This window comes from Pezoporus wallicus, unplaced genomic scaffold (assembly GCF_028554395.1).
Source record: "Pezoporus wallicus isolate ANWC-B61680 ecotype Strahan unplaced genomic scaffold, APGP_CSIRO_Pwel_v1 contig_4012, whole genome shotgun sequence".
In the NCBI taxonomy this organism is placed as follows: Eukaryota; Metazoa; Chordata; class Aves; order Psittaciformes; family Psittacidae; genus Pezoporus; species Pezoporus wallicus.
Window position 1 is genome coordinate 2,481,005 of NW_026637828.1, and position 6,633 is coordinate 2,487,637.

The following is a 6,633-nucleotide window of genomic DNA, read 5'->3' on the forward strand; positions in this document are numbered from 1 at the left end:
AGTTCCAATCTTCCAACCCCCTGCCACGGGCAGGGACACCTTCCACTAGACCAGGTTGCTCCAAGCCCCATCCATCCTGGCCTTGAACACTGCCAGGGATGGGGCATTTACCACTTCTTTGGGCAATCTGTGCCAGTGAAAAATTCCTAGGTTTTGAAACTTAATGAAATACAAACAAAAAGAAGAAGAAAAAAAACCCACCACAAAACACTTGAAAAAGGAAACACCACATTCCCAAAAAAACCAGCATCCATAATTATGGACCAAGGGCCAAAAAGCCACCATTTGTTGGGGAAGGTGGTGAAAGAGAGATTTCAGTCCTTGCTCAGCAGAACTGGGTGTGCAGCTGGCTGCTAGTGAGGCTGGAAATGGAGAAAAGGGAGAAAACTTCTCTGCTCCAGGTGGAAAATGTCCTCAAAGCATCGGGGACATCTTGCAGGACAGCAGCCTCCTGCCTGTCCTTACTGTCCCCACTGTGGTGGTTGGGACACCCTGACTATGTGCCTGGACAGGCAAAGGGGGCTGTCCTGGACCATGCACCATGCAAGAGCTCCTCTTGGCCAGCACCCCACCCCAGGAAATGCCATCGCAGCAGCTTTGCACCAGTGTGGTGGCCCAGATGCCCCCGAACCTGGTGTCCAGGCATGTTCAGGGTTGGAAAGCCCTGGGAATGCCCCATCCCTGCACATCCTGGCAGCATCAGGGGCATTACTGGGGAGGGGTAAATGTTTTGCACTGGGAGCTGGAGGTGGTTGCTGGGTTCAGGAGCAAAGCCGGAGCCCTTCACCTGCTTGCAGAGAGGCAGGAGCAGGATCAAGGTGAAGGAACCTTCACATCTCACTGGCCTTGAACAGCAGATGAAAGGGGGGCACTGGGAGCCAGGGATAACAAAAGGAGAGTGGGGAAAGTTTGGGCCAGGCAGGGGTTTCTGGCTGGTGGGTTTTCCACTGAGAAATCCTCTCTGCATCTTTCATCACGATGAAGATCCTTTTTATTTCTTTATTTTTCTTTCTTCCCCCTTTCTCCTCTCCTTGTTCTTTTCCTCTTTCACGAGGCTGATAGCTGGGAGCCGTGGAGCATGTGATGCATCTTCCATATAGGGGCAGGAGCAAAGCAAGACCAACTGATGGACGCCCTAGGGCCAGACTTGCAGACAATATATAACCTACTGCATGATCTCAAACGCTTCCCACTTCCACAGAGTGAACATCAGGCAGCACAGAGCTGCAGCGAGGGCAGCCGAGTCCCGTGTGCAGGTAAGTCCTTGGCACCTCCTGCCCCAAGAGGCTGTTCTGGGGATGGGAAAGGTGCAAGGGACCCGCTCTGTGCCTGGCTGTGGGGCAGGAGGGTGGGATGGGATGTTCCTGCTGTTATTAGTGGGGATTTTTGAACCCTTTTCAGTGCCTGTGTGGGATTCAGGACAGTGATGGGGTGTGTGGGAGATGGGGTCTGGCAGAGCCCAGCCTCAGCCTCTTCCCTTACAAACACTGACCCTGTGATGCTGCAGAGCATCTCGAGCCTGCCGCACATTCCTTTGCTCCTGTTCTTGCTGTCGAGGTGTGCACGGGCTGCAGGGAGCATGCAGCTCCCGAGTCAGTTTCCACCCGCCCCGGCCTCCAAAAGGAGCAAAAAGAATGCTCCAAAAACTTTAAAAAACACTTTTTTTGCTCAGCCCACTGCCTCCAGCTCTGCCGGACTGCCTTCACCCTCCTGTGCTGGAATTCACTTTGCAGAAGGAACTGTTCCCAGCAGGGGCTGGACGGGGGAAGTGGGATGGAAGCAAAATGTAAAGCAAAGAGAGACGAGTCCCTTTCTCTGTGACTGTGTCTGTGTGTCTGTGTCTGTGCGTAAGAGGGGGTCTATACAGCCCACCTGCTGCAGCTTTCCCTGTACCATACACCCATCCTGATGGAGGGGGAACAGGCTTTTGCCTGGGATGTTTTTTGTCCTGCTGAATGGAAAATAATCCTAGCAACATCCATGAGCTCTCCACGGCCATGCAGAGTTTTGTACTATTTTGGGGTTTGAGTTGGGTTGGTTTTTTCCTGGTGTTCTTTGGGGTATCAACTGCGTCTGATGGTGCTGGGGGACTGAGGACCCCCATAGGAGCTGGGAACCTCTGTGAACTCCCAGACACTTGACCAAGCCCCCACAGTACCAGGCTGTGATTGTAAACGGGTTAAAGAGGGACAAACTCATTGAAATGAATGTTTTGGGGCATTTCTGCTTATACACCCCCAGTGAGAGCACTGGTGATAAAACTGCTGTGAGCACACAAGGGGAGGCTGGGCTGGGGGGGGTGTGTGTCCTTTGTTCTGTGCCTCAGTTTCCCTGTCTGTGCACTTCACTCTCCCCGCCTCCTGCTCTTCGCTGCAGTCCCTCTGTGCACAGACAAAGGCATCAGCCCAGAGGATCAGCTTTTCATTAGGGCACCAGAATCCAGCCACAGATTGTCATTAAGCTCTAATTAGATGAGGGGACTCAGGTTAAGACAGAGGCACCTCTCTCACCGCTGCTGTGAGCTTATGCCAGGAGAGAGGGGGAAAGTGACTGCTCTCCATAGCTCAGTGTCCCTGGGACAGCAGGAGACATCAGCCAACAGTTGATGGCAAATTTGCCACCTTCATGGTGGCAAATGCTCTCAGATTTGCCTCCCTGAAATGAGGGAAGAGCAAACATCCCCTCCTCTCCTCCAGCTTTTTTAAGCTACCTCCAAGCCGGCTGCACTCAGCTTCCCTACTGCAAAATCAGCACGGGGTGGCAAAGCTGATGCCACCCAGTGCCTGGGTGCCTGCTGGTAAAGCAGTAGGTGCCCAGCACACAGCCAGAGGGAGAAGCAAAGGTGTCAGGGATCTTTTCCCCTCCTTGTGGGATCAGCTTGTCCCCATCTCCCACTGCTTTTCTCTTCTGCTAACCCTCCCAGATTTCAAATTTGGGAGAATTTTCAGGGCACTTTCAGACAATCTGAAGCTTAAAGTCAGCCCTGACCCTTCTCCCCACCCCAGGCTGGTTTCACTGAGCAGTGTTGGCTTTGGTGATGGTGACATCAAGAGTACAAAGCATCCACTTCAGCCCCATCCTGCCCTGGATGAGCACCATCTGGAGAAGGTTTCACCCCTGCAGTGCCTTGCCCTACTGCAGGATCATGCCCTGGGTTTCTCGGTGGCACCTGCATTCTCACAAAGCAGCAAGCGCACTGCCTGCATGAGACCAGCCCTGCAGGGGCCAGGGACCAAGTGCCGCCCCAGGGCAGAGAGCAGGACCTGCGTCCTTGTCTCCAGCCAGCACCAGTGCTTGCTGGACCCGGAGATGCCCCATCTTGCTCTCCTCATGCTTGGAGGTGGGCTTGGTGGCTAACCTTGGCACTTGGGCTGATCCCTGTCTTTGCATCAGGCTTGCGCTCACTATTTGCACCCCAGTCTGCTGGAGCAGAGCAGTACTGAGGTGCGCGGCTGAGGGCAGAGCCATTGCTATTCCATAGAGACTCATCATGGTCATGCAGAGACTGGGAGAAGCATCCTTCAGATCTGATGAAAAAAGGCACCGACCCATTCCCGACGTGCCGCATTGCAACGAGGGAGCTGAAAGTGGGGCTGGAGGGAGCCGCAAACAGGGCAGGGATTGCAGAGGCACTGGAGAGCTCCCCAGGATGTGGGCTCCTCTCCAGGATTGCAGGGCAGTTTCCCGGGCACACCAAACCTGGGGCAGGCACCGATCCCACTGCTGGGAGCTCCGGGAAGGGCTGGCAGAGGCAGCGGGGCTGGCACAGCTGTGTGGCTTTCAGAGATACTTGATCGATAGCTTCGTCTTCACCACCCCCATTCCCCCAATCCCCACATGCATTTTTCATGCTAACCCCTCCTGGGCAAAGGCTGTCTATGCAGGAAGAGAAAAAGAGAAAAAATATACAAAACACAACAAACCACAGCCCAAATCTACTTCTGTTTTGCTGGTCCCTGGAGGTTGCTTTAGTTTAAGGGCCAATCTATAGATCCAAGATAGGGAATATCTTTGCTCTTTGAACAAATAGGCATGAAAAAGCTCCCTGGGGCTTTTCTTCAGCTCTTCAGGTTGGCCCAGAGCTGGGAAAGGCCAGGTGTGATTGTACAACATAGTGTGGGCAAGCTGGGGAGGCTGAGATCGGAGCTGGGTGCTAGGGAGCAGTGGGGAGCAGTGGGGAGCAGTGGGGAGCAGTGGGGAGCAGCAGGGGCAGTGGGGAGCAGGAGGGGGTCCACAGCTGCCCTCTCCCGGGTGCAAAAGGGTTTTGGGGTGCCTCGTCCAGCTCTGAGTCCATCCATATGTGCAGAGCTGGGTCTGGGGTGATCCCAGGAAGCCAGTAGATCCATGGGCTTGTCCTGCCTGGCCCCCCAGGACTGAAGAGCTCAGGTGAAGGTTTGGTATTTCCTCGAACTAGGAGCAAAACCGCAGGGTTTGAGCAAAGGGCAATTTTCAGGGTGAATCCCCTTTTCCTGTCTTTGTTGTCTGGGAGGGGTATTCCCTTTTTGCTCCCCATTTTTGGGGGACACCAGTAAGACCCAGGAGCATCCCACAGCCCATGCTTTGCCAGCGCTCCCATAACTCTCCCTCCCATCACCAGAGCCAGCCCAGGCTGTGCAGGGATGCTGAGAGCCCCGGGCAGCTGCCTGCCTGTGTGTGTGTGCTGAAGGACTGATCCCATGGGCAGGGCTTGGCTCTTCCCAGGGTCCCCCATTCCCATGCTCCCCACTGCACCCCTGTCACCCCACACCAGGCACGGGCTGCTTCATCCCCATCAGCTTGGGAGCATGTCTGTGCCCATGACACCCAGGGCCAGACTCCTCTCACAGAGGAGACTCCAGCAGCATCGTGCACACTGCCTGCATCCCAAAATTCCCATTATTTCCCAGCGTTGGGGCTGAAGGTGACAGCACCAAGCTCTCATTGCCCCACAGTAGGTGTCCTGGTCTATAAGGATCCCAGCCAGCATGGGCAGCTGGACAGCATCTCCCTGCAGCATTCCCACGCACAGCCAGGACCGAGGGTCAGGCGTGCGGCTGCAGCGAGATGCCATGTCCGGGTCCAGCTTCCTGGCTCTGATGGTGAAAGGGCACAGGCCAGGAATAGAAGTGGAGAGGAGGACACGGTGACCTTTCCAGTGACAAACAGAACTTTCTGGCTACCTGCAGGAAGGTGCAGGGCAGGCTTCCCGACCGAGCAGGGCAGCGAGTGCTGCAGTGCCTGTGGGGAACCCTGGAATGAACCTGCCAGTGCCTGGCTCCGGTGGTTGTACAGCTCCAGCTTCAGATGCATGGTGGGCTCTGGCCATGGCTGGGAGCTCTCAGGACGCTTCTGGAGGTGAGCAGGGAGGGAAGAGGGGATGGTGCTGCCACCAGCATGACGGGTCAGAGCCACCTCCAGCCCCATCTCCTAACAGGCTCCTGGGGCTGCTGCCTTTGCGACACCCCTCCAATACAAAGATGCTCCCCAGCTACAGGCCACCTCTGCTCAAGGGGACATCAGAGCAGCAGGGAGTGTGACAGTGCAGCCCCCCAGGGGGAATGCGGTGCATCCTGGCTCCCCACCAAAGGGGACCCCACCAAAGGGGACCCCAGGATTAATCAGTGTGGGAGCTGCATCCATCCCCTCCTTTTCCTCCTGCTAGCTGCCAGCACCCTCAATGGAGAGAGGCAGCCATGCTTCTTCCCATCATCCCCCCCCCCGTCCCCTGCTTGGTGGGTGGGTGGGGGACAGCAGCCACCTTCCCCTGGCAGATGGCATGGGCAGCCAGCACACGTGGCCCTGTGCCACAGCAGATTGGGGCCGGCTGCCTGCAAAGTGCCCGCAAAGGGAGGGATGTGTCCCCAACACAGCTCAGGGACAAGAGCAAAGCCAGGGCACCCCCCTGTGGTGCAGAGCCACTCGGGGGGGGGGGGGGGGGGGGGGGGCAGTGGGGACAGATCCCTCCACTGATGTGCCCAGAACACTGTGAAATACCAAACGCAGGATTCACCCAGACGACATGGAGATGTCAACAGTGAGGGGGGACACAGGGTCCCCTTGCTTGGCCCCAAAGAGATGAGCCAGGCCAGGCCAGGCCATCAGGCAGTTGGGGAGGGTCTGATTTTAGGTCTGACCATGCCATGCAGGTCAGCCCAACACGGATGTCTGGAATGGATCCAGCATCTTGCAAGGGGTTTCTCAGGCTACAGCTGCCCCTGGTCTCTCCAGATAGGGCCAACAGTTAGGTGGGTACCAGACACCAAAACTGTGTGTCCTGGAGATCACTGTTGCAGGAGAAAGGGACCTGCAACGGCGGAAGGGGGCACCCAAGGTCTGAATCACCCCCGGGGTGAGGGGCTTCTATCTCTCTCCATGGTGCTCAGTCCCACACAGGGATCAGGGCATGAGCTCCACGATGGGCACAGGGTGGGGATGACGGTGGAGATGTCCCAGCTTGAGGGGACACATTGCATCGTGCAAAGGGGGTGCATCTTGTGCTGGAGATGTGGTGCAGGAGCTGTCAGGGCAAGGGCTGGAGCAGGTAAATTATTAATACTGGAGAAAACCAGGCTGGCGCCCTGCCCGCCACCCGTCCAGAGGAAAAGCTGATGGTGGGAGCGGAGTTTTCACGTCCAACCTTCTCCTCTCTGCTGG